Raw genomic sequence first — 9,850 nt, 5'->3', positions numbered from 1 at the left:
TTTAAAGTTGTGTACTTAGTCACCCACAAGAGTTTCATGAACTTGTAATTTTTATGTCTATGTGTTTTGGTGGATTTGGTAGGATAAGAGAATAAATTGAACCAAAATGTAGATGGAGAGATAAACAGATGAATGTATTCCCTATTTATTTATTTATTTGTTTGTTTGTTTGTTTTTCAAGTGGATGCTGTGTTGTTTACCATTAGTCATGTTTGCTTGTTTTATATATGTACTACGTCCTTGCTTGTGGGGAAGTCAGTCCTACAAAAGTCACCCCAGATGACTTCAATGGTTTTGAATGGAGACTTGCATTGGTGAAGTTTATCCAGTCTAAGAAGGATGCTTTGATATTCAAAAATTTGCTGCCAAAAGCATAAAAGTTCTTTCAGCTTCATGCCATCTTGCTCCTGGGAAACACACAACATAAAGTTTATGTTTCCTGGTAAGGCTTAACTTCATTTGACGTAATAGAGGTATTTCTGAGAATTCTCTTTTCATTTATGAGCAGATTCTGCTTACTTGCAACTATTCCTTTTTTGTTTGTTTATCATTCTCTAGTCTCATTAGTAAGTATACCATTTTCATCATCTGTAAACCTTGTTACTAAGTTAGTATCATTGCTAACTGAATGTAATAACACAAGTTCCTGAAGAAAGGTATGTTAGAATTTGCTAAATGTTAGGAATCAGTCCTTTAGTAGTACTAGACTCTTTATGATACTTGTAAATCTTGGTGACTAAGGGAGTATATTTACACAGCATGTGATACATAGAGATGCAGTTTCTGTGGTCTGAACTGCCTTTCCAGGCTGCCTTCTGTTTCTAACCCATAGATGTCAAAATTCAAGCTGCAGCTTACATATTGTCCAACTTAACTTTTTTTTTTTTTTTTTTTTTTTTTTTTTTTTTTTTTTTGGCCTATCTTACCTATGAAGAATTTTCAGATGCTGTTTTTATTTATTTATTTATTTATTTATTTGAATTGCTTTCCTAGACCACATAACTACAAAGTGTACATAAATGAAATCTTTAAAAATGTAATAGTCTTCATCAACCTGAAATAGTGATTTGATAAACTCAGTTCCATATCACCTTAAAATAATGTTGTAATTGTCACAGTTAGCTTTTTTTTTTTTTTTTCTTTTAGCAGTGGATATTAACAAGGGTATAGAAAGAAAATTTCAGAATACAGAAATTTCAGAATACAGTAGTTTAGAAATGCTCTTGGGAAGTAAAAAGCATAGAGAAAAAAGGGAAGAAAGACAGCAAAAAGAGCAGAATTAAGGGTGAGAGAAGAGGGAGACAAAAGCACTCCCAAGGCAAACTGCTTGTACTCAAGCACACATTGTCCAACATTGGTAGGTGATGACTTTGAAAATCTGCTATTGCACAAATTGTAAATAGTTGCTACCTACATCATGCAAAGTCTGCCTTTGTTCCATCTAATCATCTGTTACATATGTGGGACATCTACTGTAAGCCAAGGTAAACCTTCCAACCAAAAAGGTTGGAATTGACATTTCAGCTCACTGAATCCATTCCTTCACCCATGTGGTCAGCAACATGAAAGGATGTATTTAGTTTGGTTATAAGCATACAACTTCTCTCTCTGCCATTCCTTGAATAATCTGAAAATCTTCATCTGCTCTGAATCCAGCCTATAAGGAATTTACCTGCATTTCCACAGAGTACAAGCTAGCTTGCATCACACATTTTCACTTGTCCAAATAAACATAAATCACTTCCCACATGATCAGAATAAGCAGCCATAACATACCTGACTGTTGCAGTTTTACTGAAAGACTGCAATATCATCATGCAACTATGAGGAATGGGCATAATTTTGGGGATATTTTGCAGCTTTCCCATCATTTACATTTCCCTATGATATAGTTCTAGCAGACACATACTGTACTTGATGGACTGAAGGAGTCAGAAGAAATGATAATTTCCTAAAGGTAAGAAGAAATTAATATCCAAAGAAATTTTAAGAAATATTATTAGCAGTATACAGGCTAGCCATGCAGCAGAGTTCACTGAAGAGAAGGCAACCTATATCAGTCCCAATTAAACTGACAACAAGATATTCAATACAAATAACTGTTAGGCTAAATTATGCAATTGCCAGGTCTCATCTCGAGTTTTTCTTCTGTTTTCTTTAAAGAGTCTGGAATGACATTTAGTCATGAGGCAGTAATTAGAAATACTTCTCCCTTTCTGAATTAATATTTTAACAATAAAAAGAAATAGCCAGCCTAATTTTATTTCTTTCTCCCTTTCACTGAAAAATCAGAGAGCAAAGAAAGACAAATCAAGAAAAAGTGAAGAAAAAGAATCCTGTATTTGAATCATTTTCACCTATCATACAAAACTGATTTTTTCTTTCATTTTTTTTTTTCCCAAGAATCTTTTTACCTGCCTCCAAATGGGAATTTTCTCTTCTTCTCAATTTGCAATTGAAATAATATTTTTTAAAGTCAACCAATGCAGTTGCTGAAGCTATCGCATCCTAAAGCTGAATACGCAAACAAATTCAGTCTAATGAAACAAAACTAACCAACCACCACCAACAACTACAAAAAACTATCAGCATCATTAAATGATAGCATCAAGACTAAGAAACATTTAGTGTATATAGGCTGTTCAGTATACATGAAAGGGCATATAAATGAAGAATAACAATTTCAGTGTCAGATAAAGTGTTCCCAGGTCACTATATATAAAAATATAAATACACCTGTGTTAATGACATTATCAAAAATAACATTGTATGCTATTGTTCTTCATTTCTACAATTATTTTTTTCTGGCATATTTGCAGCTTATCAGGACTCAGCTGGTGTTGAATATGATATAATGAATCTGCATGTTCTTCTTTGTGAAGATCCTCCTTTTATTATACAAAATACTCTCAAAATAGAGGAAGTGCCCTCTTCCCCATGTAAACTTGTAACACTAGGTTCATGCTTGGAAAACTAATATTTTTCTGGGCTTTAGAAAGTAAAGCAAGCTGGCATTTATGTGAGACCACCACAATTTGAATCTGCATTCTGTATGTCATATATTATTTTTAGAGAATAATTACTAAATAAGAAAATATTAGGCATTTCCTCCATTTATTGGACTTTTTCTTTTCCTTATTTTTTAATTCTTTGCTTTATTCTTTTTAGATTAATCATCTCAGTTTCTGCACAGATAGAGATATATCACGCCAGCACCATATTGGTTTTCAGGCTTCTGAGGGGACTCCAGACATAATTCTCAGGCATTTGTGCAAAGGTACATTTGTAATTTTGGAAAGCTTTTGAAGGTTCAGCCTCTAGGCTTAATATCCCCTTAGGAAATGGAAATTCTTCTCCCATATGGAAATAGTTTCATCTTGTTTGCCTTCTCCTTTACTGCACTGGCTTAATCTACTTAGCTACAGAAAACTGTCAAGTCTAGTTGTGAATCTTAGTGTTTACATATGCTTTTTGCCAAAGTTTAGTAGAAGACAAACCACAAGGTGGGCCACTAATATTTGCTAAGAGGTGTTAAAACTTATCATCCAGCCTGGGGCATATCCCATCTCATGCACACATCAAATCCAAGTATCTTTTGCAAAATACTGAATTATCACTACTCTTATCACCTACCAACTTCTCCATTGACAGAGCTAGAAACAAAATACTTGCTATCCTCTATTTTCTAATCTCTTACTCTACCATAAGGTTTCAGGTTTCTGTCTGAATTCTATTCAGCTGTCAGTGGTAACAAAGAGTGTGGCAGGAGATATAGCACTGTGCTATACAGGGCCATGCCATGTATACAGAAAGGAGATATTGAAAAAATAATATGAAATTATGGAAGAGACATTACTACATTTAGAAACCAAATTTTGTTTCTCATTTGAAGGATATGTTTGGGCAGGTTTTAAGGTCTTTGTAGAATTGGCTAGTTTGATGCTTATCAGGGAAGAAATATTATTTAAAGTGGATGAGGATACAGTGAAGATTAGGCTATCAGGAAGATTTGGCTATCACAAAGAGAAAAGGATGCCAATAGCAGACATAGAAATGGAAGAAGAAAAGGAAGAAAAAAAAAGAAGAAAAGAGATACTAAAATTATCTTGACACATCAGAAATGTTGGGAGAGAGTAACTAAAGATGAAAGGAAAATGAAGTCAAAACTATACAGTGGTAAAGACAGCAGTGATATCTTGATGCAGTAGATGTCAGTGAGGCTTTTGCTCTTGCATTGTCAGGATACAAGTTTACCTCTTCTGTCAGAGATGAGGAAAATCTGAACTATGGGCTGAGAGAAAGCCAATGATAAGATTTAAATGGGAGCTGATAAAGACTGGAGCAAGATACAAGAGGGTGAGGCTTACTAAGTGTCCTCTGAATTACATCAGACTTGTTGACAGTGACTGGCTTCTTATGGAGCTGCTAAAAGAAATGCTGCTTTGTGCACAAGACAAAGGAAATTAGAGATGTGGAGTGATTTTAGAAAACACAAATTATTTTCAAGCAATGGGGATGTTGTAGAAGCAATGAAACAAAAGCCACAGGAGGCTGCAGAAGAGGTTGAAAAAAAAAGTTAAAAAAAAAGATAAAAAGAGCCAGAGTGAACTCAGGTGGCAAGGAGGAATACATGGCCATGGATGAGTACAAAGCAGGAAGAAACACTGGGGAGAGAAAAAGGGAGAGGACATAAAAATTTCACCAAAATTGTAGGCTGACCAGGACTAGGGGAAGATTCTGGTATTCATTACCAGGAAATGGAGGGAGACCATTTGGGAAAGAGTTTGGTTTTCACTACACCATATTTCAAATAGAGTTAGGAGAGTCAGGAGGATGTAAACAGAGAAATATGCAAGTTAGTCTGAAGGGATAAACACATAGATAGATACTGAAAAACATGTGGTAAGTGGATTTGGGTAAAGGATGAAAGTGAAGTGGAAGAAAGGAAAAAGACAAGAGTTTGCAAACGGTATCTCTGCACTGAGGAATACTGAGGTGTTCCAGTCCATTTAGTAGAAGCAGGTCAAAGCCTGCTGGAATGTGTGAAACCTACCAATAGAAGATGAATTACCTTGTGCTGGACACCATGCTGTCACAGCTGGATCATTATTAATACAAGATGTAGCTAGTTCATCTTTGTGATACACTGTTTTTTCTCTGACAATACACTGATGCAAATACAGTGTGGGTGGAAGGGAGATAGAAAGGCATTTCGATAGAGAATGCATCAAATAAATAAAAAGTGGAAGACCTAAAAGTTAGATTATATGACTGAAGGCTAATCATACTATGCAAAGGCCCAAAGAACACCAGAGAAATAATGATGGGTGAAGGAACCCACCTAATCTATTCAGTTCCAACAGGATGCCCTGACTTGGCCATTCCCAGGGCTATTGAAAAAAGATCAGACAGTGGTTCCCTGGGGGAAAACCACTGTGAGGAGCCAAGGAAAGGAACACCATGTATGCTAATGGAGATCACTGAGTCCAGGGGCACAGGACTTATCGTAGGGTGTAGGGGACAGAGAATCACCGCATTTGGTAAAACTTGCAATTGGACCTTTTAATGGAACTGTGGGAAGATGCAGAACTTATTAGGGTATGTTTTGAGGAAGAACCAAAGGAAAAGGGAGGGATTGGGTTGGATCCAGAAAGAGTACACATCTATCCCATTTTGTTAATTAAATACTCTTTCCAACTGTATCCTGGGTGAGCATGCTTTCTGTTTTGTTTCTGTTCCTGTGTTGCACTACTGCTAGCAAATATCAAGCTGGGCTGGGTAGTGGATTGGATGAGAAGTCTGAGCACCAGAACCTGAAGAGACTGGGGGGACCTTTGGCATGAGGGGCATGGAGGTCTGGGGGACATGGAGTTCTGGGGCTCAGCAGCTGAAGACACTGCAAGTCACAGGCCAGCTACTGCCCTCCCACATTGCATCTGTGCTTGCTTAACTGCTAGCGAAGAGCAACCCACCAGCAGATTTTGGGTTTGAGTGGCTAGAGAGGAGGAATGTGCTGGAGCAATCCATACTGCTCATGATTATGGGAATTTTGGGAATTTTGTGGGTGCTGGGAAGGACACTCTGCCTGTGCTGGGCCGCATGCTTATGTATGTGCGTGTGTGTGCGCATGTGCACCTATTGCACATACAGTCTCAGCCACTTTCCTCCCTCTACTAGGGATGTGGGTCTGCAGAGACCTGCATCCCTGGGGTTGCATCCCCGATGAGGGCTGTGTTCTGTAGCCCACCAGATTCAGCTACTTCTAGTTTATGTATAGGTATGTATTTATTTATATACACATATATACATTTACATGTGCATTTATTTTTATATATTTTCTTTATCTGAATAAATGCTTGTTTGAATCCTGAATACTATTTTGAAATTTATTTTTATTTTTCAATTTACAAATGGAGTCTTGATGCCATTCCTGGACACTGTAGTTGGAAATATATAACTTTTTATAGACAAGGAGATGTTAACAGAGGACTGTTTTATTTTTCCTGGCACATTTCCAAACATCAGTGATTTAGAGTCAGTGCCTGAATAGAGGTTGTTGGGATGCAATAAAGTTCTGAACTTCTTTTCATTTTAATAAAATGATGTTTTCAACATCTGGAACAATTCTACATTCTCAGTCACAGTTTTATAATACAAAGCATTTGAGGATCATAAAATTTCCCTTTAACACTTTGATTAATTGATGGCTGTCTTGAATCTGCTTGCATCAAAGTGAGTATAAATGGATTTAAGTGTTAAGAAAGTCACTGGCATAGTTTAAAAGTTGTGCTTCTTTAGCTGTATTTCCCCATGAAATTCTTATACTAAAAAAGAATTCTTGTACTTAAATATCACTTTGTGTGGTATTGGAGAAAGACGTTTGAAGCATTTTTTATATGTCAGGGATTGGAATGGATTAATACTTGCATGGTTGTAGCTCCAAGGATGTGTCAATGGAAGCTAATATTGCACCCTGCCAATTTACTAGAAGTGGCTGAATTAAATCCTGTCAAAATTAATGGAGTTTTTATATTATGTAAATTTTAATAGGTTTTGGATGAACCACACTCTTTTATATTTGATATAAACAAAACCAAAATTTCTCCTTGAATTTTTAAAAATCACCTTGAAAGATTGTGTAGAATACTCTTGAATCTAACAGTGATGAAAGTTGAAGGACGTATTAAGAATATAGCCTTGTTCTCTGACAAACCATCCCTGAGTATCACATAGCTCTTAGAGCAAGATAACAGATGAGTGTCCATAGTGATAAAATCCCTAGTTTGTACATCCTATGTTACATATACCCAGATGTTTAAATAAAGATTTCCGTCACTCTTGCTTAATCTTTTTAAGTAAAAATGTAGCAATGATAGCCAGAGCTAAAGTAGGCTAGTATATTCTAAATGCCTGAATTTAGCTGCTTACAATGTCACCATATTCATGTAAGCAGGATTTTTCCAGGATGTCTGCTCTTCATTTCAGGCTAAATTTCTTTGGAAACTTAAGATTTTTTTTTTTTTTTAATTTTAATTTTAATTTTATTTTTTTTTTAGGTCAATTCTGTGAAGAAGATTAAGAGAGCAGAGTGGATAGTTTTAAAAGTGTTAAAAATTATTTCTAACTCTTCTAGGAGGATCTGCTGAGCTGCTGAGTGGTTCTGCAGTAGAAACTGAATTTTGTAAGACTTTTCATTTATCAGCTCAGAATTCTCTTATTAATTGTTAATACATCTGCACATCAAAGGGCTTATAACAGAGAAATCCTTGAACATATCAGGAAGTATCAACCAGATATTTTCTAGAGGATATAATGAAGCAAATGACCCCAAATACTTCTGGAAAACTTAGAAACAAGTAGGGAAAAGTTCTGTGTCAACATGAACATGAACAGGCCATCACATTTTTAATGGGAGAAATAGTGACTTTGCTGTTCAAGAAGTTTAATATCTTGGTATTAAACTTAGGAAGATTCAAGCCAAGTTTTAAATATACATATATGGGGAGGGGGCGACGAAGGGGAAGAGTGGCCATGTTAGAGAAAATGTCAGCTATTGCAGTAATATTTGCTAATATTTACAAAAATAAAAATAAAAAATTAAATTTCTTCACAAACATTACAAATAAGTTTTAGTAAAAATGTGTTTTTGTATTTTATGTTGCATATCACATCAATTTATCCTGAAGGAGAATGACATGTCAGTGTACATCTTGATGGTGGAATTCATGTAAAATCTATATTTGCTATAAGCAAATCTGGCAGTGAGAAGTCTTGTGGAATATTGGCTGATCTTCATCTACTCTGTAGGTGTACATGTAGCTTATACTGTCATGAACATGAACATGTTGTCATGAACATGAGCAGGTAGGTAAAGCTGAAAGGTACACAGCATCCTCTAGTCACTACCCATATGGCAGTAGAGCAATGGGAGCCTGATGCTTGTTGTGTGGTTAAAGAAGCTTTCAGTGGATCTGGACTGGAAACACAGCTGATTGCTTTGGGCAAGTTCAGTTTTCAGTTGGCATGGAAAATACAGCAAGACTGATTGGAAAGGGTATGTTTATATCCCAAAGAATAGTTGAAAAAAAAAAATGTTTCCTCATTTAACATCTTTTCCTCAATTTCACATTCCATAATTTTCTGGAATGTTGGTACTAGTAAAATTCATGCAGGCACATAATTTTGGGGGCCAGGAACTGATCCAGATAATAACTAGCCTGTCAGAAGACCAGTCAGTTAGTCCTCTGATCCAGTTCATCAGACAGCCACTGAAAAGTAGGATCAGCACAAGAAAAGTACTGAGACCACCTCCTTTTGGCATCAGCCCCCACTTATGTCAGTTTAGAGTGATCACAGACCTATAGCCAGAGTGAGCCAAGTATTTTATTTCACCCAGTCTGTCAATGACAGAATGACAGATTAATGCAACCAGTTATAGTAACTTCTGTGCTCAAGCCTCTTATAGTATTTGTTGTTGCTCTGAAAGATCCAACTTAAGTATTTGAACATAGTAACATACAAATTCTATTCTGTTTTTCACAGTGGTAAACAAAAGTTTGAGAAACTAACCCACATGCATTTTAAAAGTAAAGGAATACATATATTAGCTTTAAGTTAAGCTCCTGATGTTGATTTTTAAGACCATGTAATGGTTTCTTCACGATTGAAATAGACATTACCATTAAGAAAATGGGGAGCCCTGGAGACAGAAGACACAGCAGGAAGAATTTTTTGTTTTTGTTTTTTGTTTTGTTTTTCAAAACTGATCAGGGTCGTGTTTGATCTGCTGGGTTGCTGGTAATGCTGTTGATGCATGAGAATGAAAAAACTCAGACATGAATATCAGGGTCCAGACTGTGCTTGCAAAGTTAGAAAAGTTAGAAAACAAAAACGTGCTTTTGCTTGTGTACAAAATACATTTGTTCTGGAAATCATTGAGAGACAGTAAGCATGGGGAACTTGTAGTGCCATGTTTTGACTGTTTATAAAACTTTGGAGTCATCAGGATGGCATTTCTCTTTAGATGTTTGGACCTAACGTGGCAGCTTTTGAATGCCACATCCAATCGCTTCTAGGGGATGTTCTAAATGTCAGTGGGCAGAACCCTAGGGGTTTGGGTGAAAATCAGAAAGCTGCAGGATGAAAAGGAGGGTGACACACAGAGCCCCTGGCATCTGGTTAGTAAACTGAGCAACTTTAATTGTCTATAAATCAAAGACCCACTCTCAGAAAACTATTAACACATACCAGTGAAACAATGCCCTTGTTTTAGCTATTCTCTTTGGCTTTTACAATATACTGTCAAAGAGAAAGACAAATCAGACAAAATACAATTATGAATGGTAGATGC

General features: G+C 36.1%; 1 long non-coding RNA gene across 1 annotated transcript; it reads left to right on the top strand.

Moving 5' to 3' along the window:
- The first annotated feature begins 270 nt into the window (after window positions 1-270).
- LOC311434842 lies at window positions 271-8,016 on the top strand. The gene is made up of 3 exons (XR_014691764.1): window positions 271-442; window positions 3,169-3,277; window positions 7,557-8,016. It is a non-coding gene; the product is annotated as an uncharacterized lncRNA (long non-coding RNA).
- Window positions 8,017-9,850: the final 1,834 nt, after the last annotated feature.

The sequence above is a fragment of the Aythya ferina genome, assembly GCF_964211825.1.
Source record: "Aythya ferina genome assembly, chromosome: 3".
In the NCBI taxonomy this organism is placed as follows: Eukaryota; Metazoa; Chordata; class Aves; order Anseriformes; family Anatidae; genus Aythya; species Aythya ferina.
This window is presented reverse-complemented; position numbering and strand designations above follow the sequence as displayed.